Source organism: Chrysochloris asiatica, unplaced genomic scaffold (assembly GCF_000296735.1).
Source record: "Chrysochloris asiatica unplaced genomic scaffold, ChrAsi1.0 scaffold00145, whole genome shotgun sequence".
Classification (NCBI taxonomy): domain Eukaryota; kingdom Metazoa; phylum Chordata; class Mammalia; order Afrosoricida; family Chrysochloridae; genus Chrysochloris; species Chrysochloris asiatica.
The window spans coordinates 6,546,354-6,561,562 of record NW_006408663.1 but is presented as its reverse complement, the minus strand read 5'-3'; the positions used below and the strand labels follow the sequence as shown (position 1 = coordinate 6,561,562).

Genomic DNA, 15,209 nt, shown 5'->3' with positions numbered 1-15,209 from the left:
ACGTTGTTTGATCTCTTCACTGCTGCATCTGTGAGTGTTCATAGTTGATACAAAAAGAGTTCTTTTTTGTTGTTGTTGTACATTTCTATTTGTATCAAATAATGCATAATGTCATGTATTCACCAACTTAGTATCATATAGAATTGTTTGACTGCTCTAAAAATGCCCTTGTTGTTGTTAAGTGCCGTCGAATTGGTTCCGGCCTATAGTAACCCTGTACAGGGTTTCCGAGGGTGTAAATCTTTATGGGAGTAGAAAGCCTCATCTTTTACCACGGAGTGGCTGTATGCTCCGTCTATTCACCTGTTTCCCTTCCTTGCTGAGCTCCAAGCAACCACTGATCTTTTCTCTGTTTTTGTATTTTTCATTTTGTATCTGTTGAGTGAATACTTTTTAACTCTTAATTCCTCATAGAAAATTTCCATGATGTGTTTGACTAACTATATTTTATGTGCTGTTGTTGTTAACTGCCGTTGAGTCAGTTCCGGCCCATAGCGACCCTGAACAGGGTTTCTGAGGCTGTAAATCTTTACAGGAGCAGAAAGCCTCATCTTTCTCCTGTGGAGCAGCTGGTAGTTTTGAACTGCTGTTCGCAGCCCGATTTGTAGCCACTATGCTACCAGAGCTCAAATAATGTTATTTATATAGTAATTTTAAATAATGTACATTATTGCTGTTGTTAAGTGTTGTCAAGTTGATTCCAACCCACTGTGACCGTGTACAGGGTTTCCAAGGAGCAGCTGGTGAGCTTGAACCACCAAATGACTTTCCAATCTGCCACATTAGCCTACTGTGCCACACCATGGTGTTAACTAAAATCAAATTTGTTTGCAAATGGAAAGGAAAATAATATCAGAAAGTGAAAAGTGTATTTTCTAATGAATGAATATTTTTGAGGTATAAGAAAGATGTTGAAATTTTAATTAAATGCCTATCATTAAATTTGTAATATGAAGGAGCTGCAGTAAGTTCATATGAAAATTCCATTATCTTTTAGTTCTATTTTTCCACTAACTTTTTAAATTCCCCTTATATACACAGACATCCATCAGAAATAGTGGAGGTTGGTTTCACACCTCACAATAAAAAAAAATGCTGTAATAAAATGAGTCATACAAGTTATTTGGTTTCCAAGTACATATAAAAGATATATTTGCACTCGTCTGTACTCTATTACATATGTAATAACATTATGAAAATTTTTGAAATTTCGAAAGGATTACCAAAATGTGATATAGAGACATGAAGTGAACACATGTTATTTGGAAAAATGGAGTCATAGATTTACTTTATGCAAGGTTGTCAAAACCTATCAATTAAACAAAAGCATAATATTTGGGAAGTGTAACAAAATGAAGTACTATAAAGTCAGGTATGCCTGTGCATAAATTAGCAAACCAAGGATTTATTGTCATTGTTTGGAAATGTGGAATATATTTGCATTTTATGACCAATCACAGTCTTAAATTCTCTTTCTCTTTCTCTCTCCTTTCCAATCCCACTTCCTCCTGCCTCTTCTGTACTTCATAGCATCAGATGAAGAAGAGCCAACTTCAGCAGGTAAAGTTTCTATGTTCTGAAAATAATTTCTATTTAATTTAAAGTAGGAACATCATTAACTTTTTAAAGTGAAGTGTATTTTACAGTTGTCAGTCAGAAAATTGTTATAGTTTTATTTGAATCCTTAAATTACGTTTTAAGTGGGTTTTTTTGTATTGCTTTGGAGAAGAGATGCATCGTATGTCATAGCTGCGTTTCTAAACATGGAAGTATTTCCATTTATAGAATAAGGAGCATCCACTCTACAATTAATTCCATGCTCTGAATGTTCTAATGAAATGCATTAGCCTTCAGGAACTTTTTTACCACCTGAGATATGATGATAGCTTCATTTACCAGCTGCTTCTATAACTACTGGAAACATCTTTTGTCTTAGTTGAGTCTTATTTTCAGGTATTTAAACATCTTGTTTCACTATGTATAAAAACTAAATTTAATTAATCACCCATAGTAATATTGTGATACAATAGTGTGATACAAATAAGTATAAAAATGTATCCATGAACTACCCAAGCAAGTCCTTTAAGCCAGTGTATAATATTCCTTGTATAATTATAAACTGACATTGATATTTTTAAAACTGCCACAACAGATACTATACTTCTAAATGAAAACAGTTACCTGTAGAGGTGATATCTTTAATCTAATTATATTCCTATTGCTCAAATAATTTTTAAAATTTCGCTCAAAATTTTCTTTTGACTTAGTTTATGAAACTGAAACATATATATCCTTTTAGTGTGTCAAATAGAACAGTGCTACCCTATTATTTAAGAAGCTCTGGTAGCGTAGTGGTTACGAATTGGGCTGCAAACCTCAGGGTCAGCCGTTCGAAACTCCCAACTGTTCTATGGGAGAAAGATGACACTTTCTACTCTCTTAAAGATTTACAGCCTCGGAAACCCTGTACAGGGTCGCTATGAGTCGGAACTAACTCCAGGGCACATAACCACCACCCTATATTTAAAACTCTGTTGGGAGTTTAAACCAAACATGTGCATCTGTTAAGAATGTGTGTGTGTGTGCGAATGTGTTTCTGTATGTATTCTTAGGTTTGTATATGATGGATACTGTGGGTGTGAGTTATAGATAGGTTTACAACTTTGAAATTACTAAGATTTGCTTAAATATATGATTTCCTTCATTTAAAAAAATTGTTGTAACATTGCAAATTACACATTTACTAGATAGATTACTGTTGAAAGGAACTAACATCAACAACACAGAGACATGAACACATAGATCATATTTAAAGAGGGGGGACACTAAATTTTAAAATATGTATAGAATGTTCCCACCCAAGATTTCATAATCAGCAAGCAACAGTAAAATAATTAAAAATCAACTTACACTAGCAAATGACTTGTACTTATTCTACTATAGCACACTCTTCCTTTTAATTAAATTATAATTAAATAGCATATATCTTTTAGTTTTAAAATTGTAAAAGTCACAGAAGATTTATTCAAGTTATATTTTACCTACTTTATAGTGTTGTATGTAATAGCATTTGTATAATTTTGTATATTATTTTAAATGTTTGTATCTGACTACTATGGTAAGTTCTGGACATTCTAGGGGAGCAATAAATTAGGATATTAAATTCTCCGAATTCTTATTCATATTGTATGTTTGTATATATTTTTTCATATTCTTCCTCAACCCAGGTTCTCCTGTAGTCTTCTCCATTTCTGTGGTTCAAATCAAAACTCTTAGTGTAAAATTTGATGACGTTTTATATATCGCACTGAATCATATTAGGTTTTTGTCCAAATATTTCAAAAATCTAATCATTTCTTACCATCATCTCTGCCATCACCCTACTCCAAAGCACCATCTTCTCACACCTGTATTATTTATTATTGTTGTTGCGCACCATTAAGTAAATTTCAACTCATAGTGACCCTGTGTATAGCAGAAGAAACACAACCCAGGTCTGCACCATTCTTACAATTTTTGTTATGTTTGAGCCCTGTGTCAATCCATTTTGTTTGGGGTCTTCCTCGTTTTTGCTGACACTCCACTTTACTATGTATGGTGTTCTTCTCCAGGAACTGATTGCTCCTAATAATATGTTCCAAGTATTAGAGACAAAGTGTCATCATCAAGATTTGTTTGTTCTTCTGGCAATCCATGATCTTTTGTTTTGTTTTATTTTTTTCTTATTTATCAGTGTGACAGAATAGAACTGTCCCATAGTTTTTGCTAGTTTATTTGGCTTTTAATTTTTATTGTGAATTGAGTAAAGATTTACAGAGCAGATCATCAAGTTGATGGCACTTTTAATATTCTTTTCCATCATGTAATTCAAATGCATCAATTCTTGTAACAGTCTTCCTTATTCATTGCCCTACTATTACATGCATATTAGGTGATTGAAAATACTGTGGTTTGGATCAGGGACACCTTAATCCTCAAACTACTGTCTTGATCTTGAACAGTTTAAAGAGTTCTTGTGCAGCAGATTTGACTAATACAATAAGTCATTTGTGTTCATGACTGTTGCTTCCATAATCCTTGCATATCCAAGGAAACTGAAGTCTTTGTCAGCTTCCATATTTTCTCAATTTATCATTTTATTTATAAATCCAGTTGTAAGAATCTTTGTTTTCTTTACATAGAGGTACAATCAATACTGAAGTCTTTAGTCTTTGCTCTTCATCAGTAATTATTTTAAGTCATTTTCACTTCTAGCAAGCAAAGTTGTATCATCTGAAGGCTAACAAGGACTCTTCCTCTAACCTTGATGATATGTGCTTCTTCATATAATCTCGGATTATTTGTTCACCATACAGATTTAATAAATACAGTGGAAGGATAAAACCCTGGGACATGCCTTTCCTGATTTTAAACCATTCAGTTTCCCCTCATCTGTTTAAATCACTGTCTATGTACAAGTCCCTCATGAGCATACTGAAGTAATCTGGAATACCCATTATTCCAATGTTATCCATAATTTGTCACACATTTGAAAGCCTTTGCACAGTCACCAAAGCATCAGTAGACATCTTTCTAACATTCTCTGCTTTTAGCCAAGATCCATTTGATGTTAGAAATTATATCCCTGCATTCACATCCTCTTCTGAATCCAGCTTGAATTTCTGGTAGTTCCCTGTCAATGTACTCCTAAAACTATTTTTAAATTATCATAAGCAAAATTTTACTTGCATGCAATATTAATGATAATGTTTGATATGAATTTCTTTCAAACACTTGGCCAGGTAGCTGTCTTCCAAATGTGTTGGCATAGATAACTGAGTGCTTCCAGTGCTGCATGAATTTGTTTAAATATTTGTTTATATTCCATCAATTACTGGAGCCATATTTTTCACTCATGCCTTCAGTGTTCCCCTTAAATGGATAATAGGTGTCTTTAAGTATTTTCTTTAAACAAGGCCAGGGGAAAATTGTGAAACAGACACAAATGTTCATATACAAGTTCATGCTGAAGTTGAAGGAAATGAAAACAAGTCAATGAAGACAAAATATGACCTTGAATCTATCCCATCTGAATTTAGAGATTGTCTCAAAACCAGATTTGATTAAGTAGACATTAATGACAGAAGATCAGAAGAATTGTGGATTTACATCAAGAACATCATATAGGAAGAAAGCAAAATATAATTTAGAAGACAAGAAAGAAATAAAAGATCAAATAGATGTCAGAAGAGACTCTGAAACTTGCTCTCCAGTGTAGAGATTGTAAGGCAAATGGAAGTAGATAAAAGAGATGAATAGAAAATTTCAAAGGATAGCTTGAGAAGACAAAGTCAAATATTATAATGGAATGTGTAAAGATCTGGAGTTAGAAAACCAAAAGGGAAGAACACACTCAATAATTCATAAATTGTGAGAACTGAATGAATAATTGCAATATAAAAGGATTCTATAGGTAAAAGTATGAATGATGTAGAAAGCATCAAAGAAGTTGGAAGGAATACACAGAGTCACTGTACCAAAAAGAAATGGTTGATGGTCAAGCATTTCAAGTTGGAGCATATAATTAAGAACCAATGACTCTGAAGGAAGAAGTCCAAGGTATATGGAAGGCGTTGGCAAAGAACAAGATACCGGGAATTTATGGACTACAAATTGAAGTCTTTCAACAAGCTAATTCAACACTGATTCAACACTTAGTCATCTAAGCCAAGAAATTTGGAAGACAGCTATCTGACCAGCTGATTGGAAGAGACCCACATTTGTGTCATATCTAAAGAGAGATGACTTAGTTGAATGCAGAAAACATTGGGCAATATCATTAATATTGCATGAAAGAAAAATTTTGTTAATGTACTCAAAAACTACTCCAACATTACATTGGCAGAAAACTTCAAGTGGAATTCAGATGAGGAAGTGAAGTGAGCAATATCATTGCCGATGTCAGATGGATCTTGATTGACAGCAGGGAATACCAGAAAAATGTATACGTGTGCTTTATTGATTACGCAGTCTTTCGATTGTGTGAATAATGACAGGGTATTTACAACATTGTGGACAATGAGTATTCCAGAACACTTAATTGTGCTCATGAGGTACCAATACAGAGATCATGAGGCAGTTGTTTGAGCAGACAAGTGAATACCAGAATGGATTAAAAATTGAGAAAGGTGTGGATCAGGGTTTTAGTCTTTCGCTATACTTATTCCGTCTGTATGCTGAGCACATAATCCAAGAAGATGTATTAAATGAAGAAGGACATAGTGTCAGGATAAGAGGAAAAATCATTAACAACCTCTGATATGCAGATGATACAACCTTGCTGGCTGAAAACTAAGTGAACTTAAAATACTTACAAATGCAGGTAAAAGACCACAACCTTAAGTATGGGTTACACCTCATTAAAAATAAAATAGTAATCCTCGCTATAGGACCAATAATAACATCAAGATAAGTGGAAAAAAGATTGAAGTTGTGAAAGTAGATCAATCATCAAAACTCATTAGCAGCAATCAAGTAATCAAATGCCATATTGCATTAAGCAAATCGCAGCATAAGACCTCTTGAAAGTATTTAAGACTGAAGATTTAATTTTGAGGATTAAGGTTCCTCTGACCCAAGCCATGCTATTTTCAATAACCTCAATTTATATGAAACTTGGACAATGTTAAATAAGACCCTAGAATTGATGCAGTTGAGTTATAGCATTGGAGGAGAATATATTCAAGTACCATGGACTTCCAAAATAAATAAACTATCTGTGTTGCAAGCAGTACAGCCAGAATGCTCCTTGGAAGCCAGGATGGCCAGATTTAGTGTCTCCTACTTTGAACATATCACCAATAGGGACCAATCCCTGGATAAGGACATCATGCTTGGTCAAGTGGAAGGCCAGTTATAAAGAAGAAGTTCCTCAACAAGATTGACTGGCACAGTGGCAGCAATTGTGGTTTTTCCGCAGGACTAGGCAGTGTTTTGTTCTGTTGTGCATAGGGTTCTTGTTAGTCGATAATGAATCAATGGTAGCTAATAACAACAGTGTCCAAAATATTGAATAATGCAGAAGGCATCAAAAGAAGATTGAAGAAATACACAGAATCACTGTACTAAAAAGAAATGGTCGATGTTTAGCCACATAAGATGTAGCATATGATCAAGAGCCAATAATACTGAAGGAAGAAGTCCAACGTACACTGAAGGCACTGGCAAAGACCAGGGCTCTGGAATTTGATGAAATACAAATTGGAATCTTTCAATAAACAGATGCAGCACTGGAGGAACTCACTCATCTATGACAAAATATTTGGAAGATAACTACCAGGCCAACTGATTGGAAGAAATCCATATTTGTGCCCAATTCTAAGAGAGGTGACCCAACAGAATGTGGAAACCATTGGACAATGTCATTAATATTTCGTGCAAGTAAAATTTTGCTAAGGATAATTTAAAAATGGCTTTAACATATATTGACAGACAAGTCCCAGATGTTCAAGCTGGTTTCAGACCAGAAATTGTAACTTGGGATATAATGACTGACATCAGATAGATAGATCTTCACTGAAAGCCTGTGCTTTGTTGATTATGTGAAGATTTTCGATTGTTAGGTTTATGATAAGCCTGGACAACATTAGGGAGAAGGAGTATTTGGGAATACTTAATTTGGAATACTTGATCATTCTGCTGTGCATAAGGTTACTAGGGGTCAGTACCAACTCAATGGCACCTAACAACAACAATAATTGTGCTGATGAGAAACCTGTACATAAATCAAGAGGCACTTGTTCGAACACAGCAAGGGAACACTGAATGGTTTAAAAATAGGAAGGATGTGTACCAGGTTGTTTTCTTTCCCCATACTTATTCAATCTATGTTGAGCAAATAATCCAAGAAGCTGTATTATATGAAGAAGATTGTGGCATCAGGATTGGAGAAAGAATGACTAACAATCTGTGGAATGCAGATTATGTAAACTTGCTTAATGAAAGCGAAAAGGACTTAAACTACTTACTGATGAAGATTAAAAGCCACAGACTTAGTTATGGATTGCACTTCAATGAAAAGAAACAAAACCAAAAATACTCACCACTGGACCAATAAATAACATCAATATAAATGAATAAACAGTCAGAGTTATTAAAGACTTCATTTTTCTCAGATTAACCATCAACACTCAAGGAAGTAACAGTCAGAAAATCAAAGGATGCTATTGCATTGGACAGATCTGCTGCAAAAGACCTCATTAAAGTGTTGAAGTACAAATATGTCAGTTTTAGGACTAAGTTGTGCCTGATCCAAGCATGGTATTTTCAATAGCCTCACATACATTTGAAAGTTGGGCGATGAATAAAGTAGACCATAGGAGAATGGATGCATTTGAATTATGGTGTTGGAGGAGACTATTAAAAGTGCCACAGGCTGCTAAAAGAATAAATAGATCTGTGTTGAAAGAAGTATAGCCAAAATCAGGATGGCGAGACTTCATCTCTCATACGTTGGACATATTGTTAGGAGGCACTAGTCCCTGGACAGGGACATCATGCTTGGTAAAGTGGAAGGACTGTGAAAAAGAGGAAGACCTCCAATGGGGTGGACTGGCACAGTGACAGCTGTAAAAATTGTGACGTTGGTACAGGATTTGGTATTGGTTTGTTCTGTTGTTCAATAATGTCACTATGAATCAGTATCACCTCATTGGTACTTAACAAGAAGTCTTTTAAGTGCTTTTTTTCCAAAATCTAAATGAAATATGCTTGAATGTAGTTTTTGTTAAGTGCTATTGAGTCAGTTTCAACTCATTGTGAGCCTGCATAGAGTTTCAGAGGACCGCTGGTACATGTGAACCACCAACCTTGCTGTTAGCAGTCCAGTGCTTATCATACAGAAACACACCAGGACTCCTTGAGTATAGTGTTTATGGGTTATACCATTTAAATAAGGAGCTCTGATAGGATAGTGGTCAGGAGTCAGGCTGCTATCCTCCCTCAAACTCAGCATTTTGAAACTACCAGCAGTTTCATGGGAGAAATATGAGGCATTTTGCTCCTGAAAAGATTTACAGCCTCAGAAACCCTATGCAGGGTCGCTATAAGTCAGAAACAACTCCATGTCACACTACCACCACACTATATGTCTATATACTGGTGGCTCTGTGTCACTTGGTTCAAATTACTGACCTTGCTGTTACCAGCCCAGCTTGTATTCTAATATGTTACCAGGATTCAATATATATTTATAATGTTGTTTTTGTTGTTAAATGCCTTTGAGTAAGTTCTAAACCATAGCGACCCAGTATAGGGTTTCTGAGGAGCAGCTATTGGGTTTCAACCACCGACCTTGTGGTCCAGTGTATTATCCAGCAGTGCCACACCAGATTTACCTATCTACATATATATCTACATCTTTCTCTCTCTCTCTTTCTCTCACTCCCTCTCTCTCTCTTTCCATCTCTATATATGCTTGAATTCACTGAGATTTAAAGACAAGTTCCTTTCTACTCAGCTATGTGAAAACACACAAACACATATTTTTAAAAATCCATTTTAAATAATATGTTACAAAATTGCCACATTGCTTTTTTTTTTTTTTTTAGAGCTTAACAGAGGTACTTGAAAAAAAGAATTAATAATGCAGTTTCAAAAGTAAATAGAAGAATAAATTCATAAAAACCATTATACATACCAGCAAGGAGCCCTGGTAACATAGTGGGTTATGTGGTTGTCAACTAACCCAAGACTGTGATCCTCTGTAATTATTTCTTCCCATACTTCAGTGTTTAAAAATGTAGTGGGGAGAATTGTCCAAACACTAAGCTACTACTAAGAACAAAGACAAAATAAGAATATTTAGAAAGAGATGGGTGAAAGATTCTTTTAAATATTTATGTAAGATCATCACGAAACCAATGAAAATTCTAACTCATGCGAGCCTATATTTTTCAGTCAGAATGTTCAAACAAGTTGTCTTTTTGTGTCTGAGGATTTATGGAGGTACAGAGGAAAGAGATTAACATAATTTTTTAAGTAACTTGAGTCTCAAGACTGTGGGGTTTTTTTTGTTTTGTTTTGTTTTTGTTTTTTTTTGTCTCCTTTCGCTTATATCATCTAATTACTCTAGTGCTTCCTGACATTGGGTGTATGGGGGGCAGATTTCGTTATTGTTAACTGATGTCAAGTTACTATGGTTCTGACTCATAGTAACTCTCTGTAGGTTTTCTGAGGCTTTGAATCTTCCTGAGAGCAGAAAGCTTACTGTTTCTCTCCAGGAGCTTCTGGTAGGTTCCCAGTTCAGTGCTTGTTGTATGAAGCCACCTTGCTCCTGGGGCAGGTGAGGTGGGGGGTGCCAGGTAGATTTGGGATATAAAGCTGTTGGTTTACACTGAATTTTACTCTTATTCTGGGTCTAAGGTACCAATAAAAACCAGCCCCTCAGGCATCCTCTCATCTCACTCTATGAAACTCGACTTGTTTTTTAGGACCCAGTCATATATGTACTCACTCTCCCTAGGAAGTAGGACAGTCTATTCTAAAGTCATATATGTTGTGCCCATTCTTATTTAAAAATTTAAATTTGTGTTTATTTGTAGTGTTTCTATTCTAAATCAATCTATGGAATCGCTATCCTAAATTAGCTAAATCCAGAGCATTCTTACTCTTTTGGTTCTGCTTCCTTTCATTCTCTTCACAGGTCCTATGTCTCCTGACTTTTCTTGTACCAAATTTCACTGTGTTTGTAGAGGTTAGGAGTGTTTTTCTATGACAGGTAGCTGAACCTAACATACCTAAGGATAGGACCTGCTCTTTCTATAAGCTCACAACATTTCCCTGCTACTTTCCTAGTAAATAATGCTTCTGTTAGAAACTTCTACTTCCCCAGGTCCAATCATGTCGCTTTCATATTAGCACTAAGGAGACTGAATCCTTTCTTATATGTATCGGTTGGAATTGTTTCTCCTTGGCCACTGGGGAAAGTGGCTGTGACTTATTTCTTATTACATTTCCAGCAATGCTGAAGACCTAATCCAGGATCAATACTTGTTGAGTGATGGATAGGTAAATATAATTTAAAGTAACATCATCCTGTATGTTCATGGAATACAAAAGGAGAGAATCTGTGAGATCATAGTGCTTTTCAAACATAGAAAATACTTGGAATATATTAGTGCATTCTTACAGACTTATATCTTAGATAGATTTTTCAAACTTACAGTCATGTCTGTCACATTTTTTGATTAAGCTCATTCCATAATTCCTTTGGTTATCTTGAACAAAATTAGATGTGCAACATGAAGGTGTAAGGCAGATAAAGCAAGCGTTTTCAGAACCTATATTTTTCTAATAAGCATGTACATGATCCAGAGGAATAAGTGGGATATTTACTCATATTTTAGAATGAATAATGGTTTTCAAATATCATGATGAAATCATAGTTTGCTCATTAAAGGGCCAGAGATACAATATACAAGTGTAACAGGCATAGATACTTGCAGAATCTCAGACAATACAACTCAATAAAGATGGGGCTAACTTTGATTTCTGCAGAAATCCTGCTTGCTCTAAGAAGTGAGTTCTGTTTTAATAATAATAATAATAATAAGACTGTGACTCTTACAAAGAATATGTTACTCTAAATATGTAAAGAACACCTGAAGATGGGAAAAACCAGATAATCACCATTTAAAGCATTTTACATGGTATTTCCCTTCTATTTTAAAGAAGTCAAAGTCATACTAACAGAATTTCCCTTAAACATTGTAAACTAATTTTTCAGTTACTTGATGTTTGTTATACATACATTTAAACTTTAATCCTGAATTCACTAATATGTAAAAAAAAAAAAAAAAAAAAATGAAAAAATAAAAACAGAGCTTCTGATCATGGAAAGCTAAAACATATTTTTAAAATCCAGTCTGCCTAACAGAATTATAATCATGAAGTTCCTGGCAGATAATAACAACTCGATATGGCTTATCTCTTTTGAGTAGAAAAAATGCATTCTATGGTAAATTAGGACAGTCCCTTAGCCAAGTACATTTGAATAATTTGGGAGTCAAAACTTAACCTCACTATAATATATAGAGAGACATCAATCTATTATTTAAATTTTTACTTACATGCCAATTCTTATGTATAAATATTGTCAAGCATTTTTTTTTTTTTTTTAACACTTAGAAAATTTTCTTAGAAAAGGATGGTGATGAAAGATGAATTAGAATGTGCTTAGATACAGGTCTTAGTTCTTTCCAGATTCAGGTAACAAGAGCCAGATGTCTCACTGTGATGTGGAAAGGACCCCTGGGAAATCATCATGTTGAGTAACTTGAGGAATAGAGCAGAAAATACCAGTAGATTGCTGTGAAAAATGTGTCAAGAAAACATTTTAACAGGATTTCTTCTACTTTATTTACCCGTGAACAGGACACTCAATAAATACATGTTATTCTACTGCTGAGTGTTAGAGCACTGCCAACTTCTCTAGCCTATGATTGATAGAAGCTGAGAATGGTCTTACTATTCACCATCTGTCATTAAAGAGGCAAGTTCTTCCAGTGGACACAGTTTCTTTATAAGACTTTAAATACTATGGCTAACACACATTTCATATTTCCCCTGTGAAAGAGATACAGAGTCTTTAAATTGCCAGCTTCACTTTACTGCTAGTATTGCCCTTTGCGAACCATGCTTGGACTTCTAGTGTGGTGTTGTGAACCATAAGGTTGGCAGTTCAAACCCACCGGCAGCTCCTCAGAAACCTTATACAGGGTCACTTTGAGTTGGAACTGACATGACAGCACTTAACAACAACATCTATTCTTACAGTCCTGGTGTAGTATTATTGTAGGATAAGTACTGGACTGTTAAGTGTAAGGATCCTGGTTCAAACTCACCAGCCACTTCTTGGAACCTTATACAGAATTGCTGAGTCAGAACTGACTGGAAGGCACAATAATAGCATCCATTCTTATTTGTGTTTGTTATTTAAATGATTCTCTATTACTTCATGTATTGTTTGAGCTATTTAAAATTTTTCCAAGAAAGAAAAGGGGCACAGATAAGTACACACCGAGTGATCTACATTGAAAGTTATTATTATAATTACCAACAATGCTTATAAGGAAACATAGTTTAAAATGATATAAAAATCTATTTCTCTATTAGGTTATATAGTTGTTTATTTATATTTGTCCTTGGACTAATGAACTTACTTTTATAAATGGGTTCATGAGGAAGGATAAAAATTTAAGAACTATTTTGATATTACTAATATGATGCTTCAAAAAAGAACAGAGGATTCTTTAAAGGACATGGATTTAGTAGCCAAAAGAGGTTCTCTGATTTTTCTTAGTTAATTTAAACTCAAGTAAATGAGGGAAGAAGAGGTTATGTGTAGACCTAGAAATGGAAAATAGTCACTGAATGTTCATTAGACATGTATACAAATTATAAAATATAATTTAAAAATGTGAAGAATCTTTCAGTTAAAGAATAAACGGAGCAGCAAAGATGTGAAATGTGGTTATAGAAATATTTTTTTTCTCTGAGAAACAAAATTTAGTGTTATCTTTTTCCTACATTATGATGTCAAAATAAATAATTTTGGATTAAATATAAAAGAGGTAGATAATGGGGAGTGTAAGGAGCTCTGGTAGCGTAGTGGTTACGAATCGGGCTGCGAACCTTAAGGCCAGCAGTTTGAAACTACCAACTGCTCCGCGGGAGAAAGATGAGGCGTTCTGCTCCCGTAATGATTTACAGCCTCGGAAACCCTGTACAAGGTCGCTATGGGTCGGAACCGACTCGACGGCGCTTAGCAACAACAACAATGGGGAGTGTGGTGGCTCTGTATCATAACCACTGGATTGCGAAATGTAAGGTTGGCAGTTTGAACCCACCAGCTGCTTAGTGAAGAGGCTTTCTGTTTTTGCAAAGATTTACAGACTCAGAACCAATGTACAGGGTTGTTTTGATTCAGAACTCATTCAACAGTACTTAACATCAATAGCAAAACCAGCAGTGTTCAAAATAGTTTCACTTTAAATCTATTGAGTGTTATATTGTTAGTTAAAAGTAATTTGAAACTAGCTGTGAACATTTTTTTAGAAATGTATGAAAATGAATTGGTTAACAAGTCTATATAAATGTAAAGTTCTTGCTTGGAAAACTAATAATACTTTCCTAATGATTTATTTTAAGTAATTTTCATAATGCTTATAGTTCGTTTTATTCACCAATGTCCAATAAATGCTTTAGATATTCTTCCCTGATGTAGACATATCTGAAGTGTTGCTTTCACAAGCTATTTAAGTATAAAAATAATCAAAGAACAAAGTATTAAAGTAGAAAAAAGTGAATCAAATTTATTTTCAAATGATAGCATACAGTGTCTACAGGAATTATTAATCATATACAGGAAATTTTTAACTCAAAATTAAAAATATATATATCTGTGTGTGTGTCACTTCAAATGTGCACCTTCCTTGCTTAAATGCTAGCCTGAGATATTTAATTGAACAAATATATCTCCCACCCACTCTTTTAAAAATAAAGAGTTTTTGTGGGTTTTCTTTGCATATGAGTTTTTGTGTATTTTCTTGGACAAATGTTAACACTTTATGAATATTGTCTTGTTATAAATCTAAAAAATAACTTTAAAGGATGACCTAAAGTTCTTAGCTGCCACTACTGAGAGCATACCACTTTAATTATGTTATAGATTTAAAAAATAGCCGCTCACTTATATGTGGAGACCTGGTGTGGCGCTGTGGGTTAATATGCCAGACTGCAAGATCGACAGTTCAAGATCACCAGCTGCTCCTCAGAAACCCTATACAGGGTTCATATGGGTCGGAATTGATTCAAAGGCACTTAACAACAACAACAACTCACTTATGTGAACTTTCAATGAAATTATTGAAGTGCATTCTTACTGAGAATTTCCCTGAAGATCACTTGGAGTAGTCATCCAATTCAGATATCCTCATGCATCTCCATTATATTCAGATTCCTTTGGAGAGCTGTTTGTGGAAATAATCAATCTATATGATACAGGCCTTTTTCCTTTTTTTTAAAAAAACTGGAGAACTCGGTGGTTCAAATTCACCAGCTGCTCCTGGGAAACGCTATATAAGATTGCTATGAGTCAGAACCCACTCAACGGCACTTAACAACAGCAACATATAGATAGATAGATAGATAGATAGATAGATAGATAGATA

General features: G+C 34.6%; 1 protein-coding gene across 2 annotated transcripts in view; it reads left to right on the top strand.

The window, feature by feature from the left end:
* Positions 1-15,209, top strand: part of EDIL3 (EGF-like repeats and discoidin I-like domains 3) — a 637,932-nt gene that overhangs the window by 57,374 nt on the left and 565,349 nt on the right. Inside the window, exon 2 of one of the 2 annotated variants that reach the window (XM_006870603.1) lies at positions 1,531-1,560. The exons of the other annotated variant lie outside the window; for it this stretch is intronic. The gene's annotated coding sequence lies outside the window, so the exon portion shown is untranslated. The remainder of the gene's footprint in view (positions 1-1,530; positions 1,561-15,209) is intronic. 2 annotated transcript variants of the gene reach the window in all.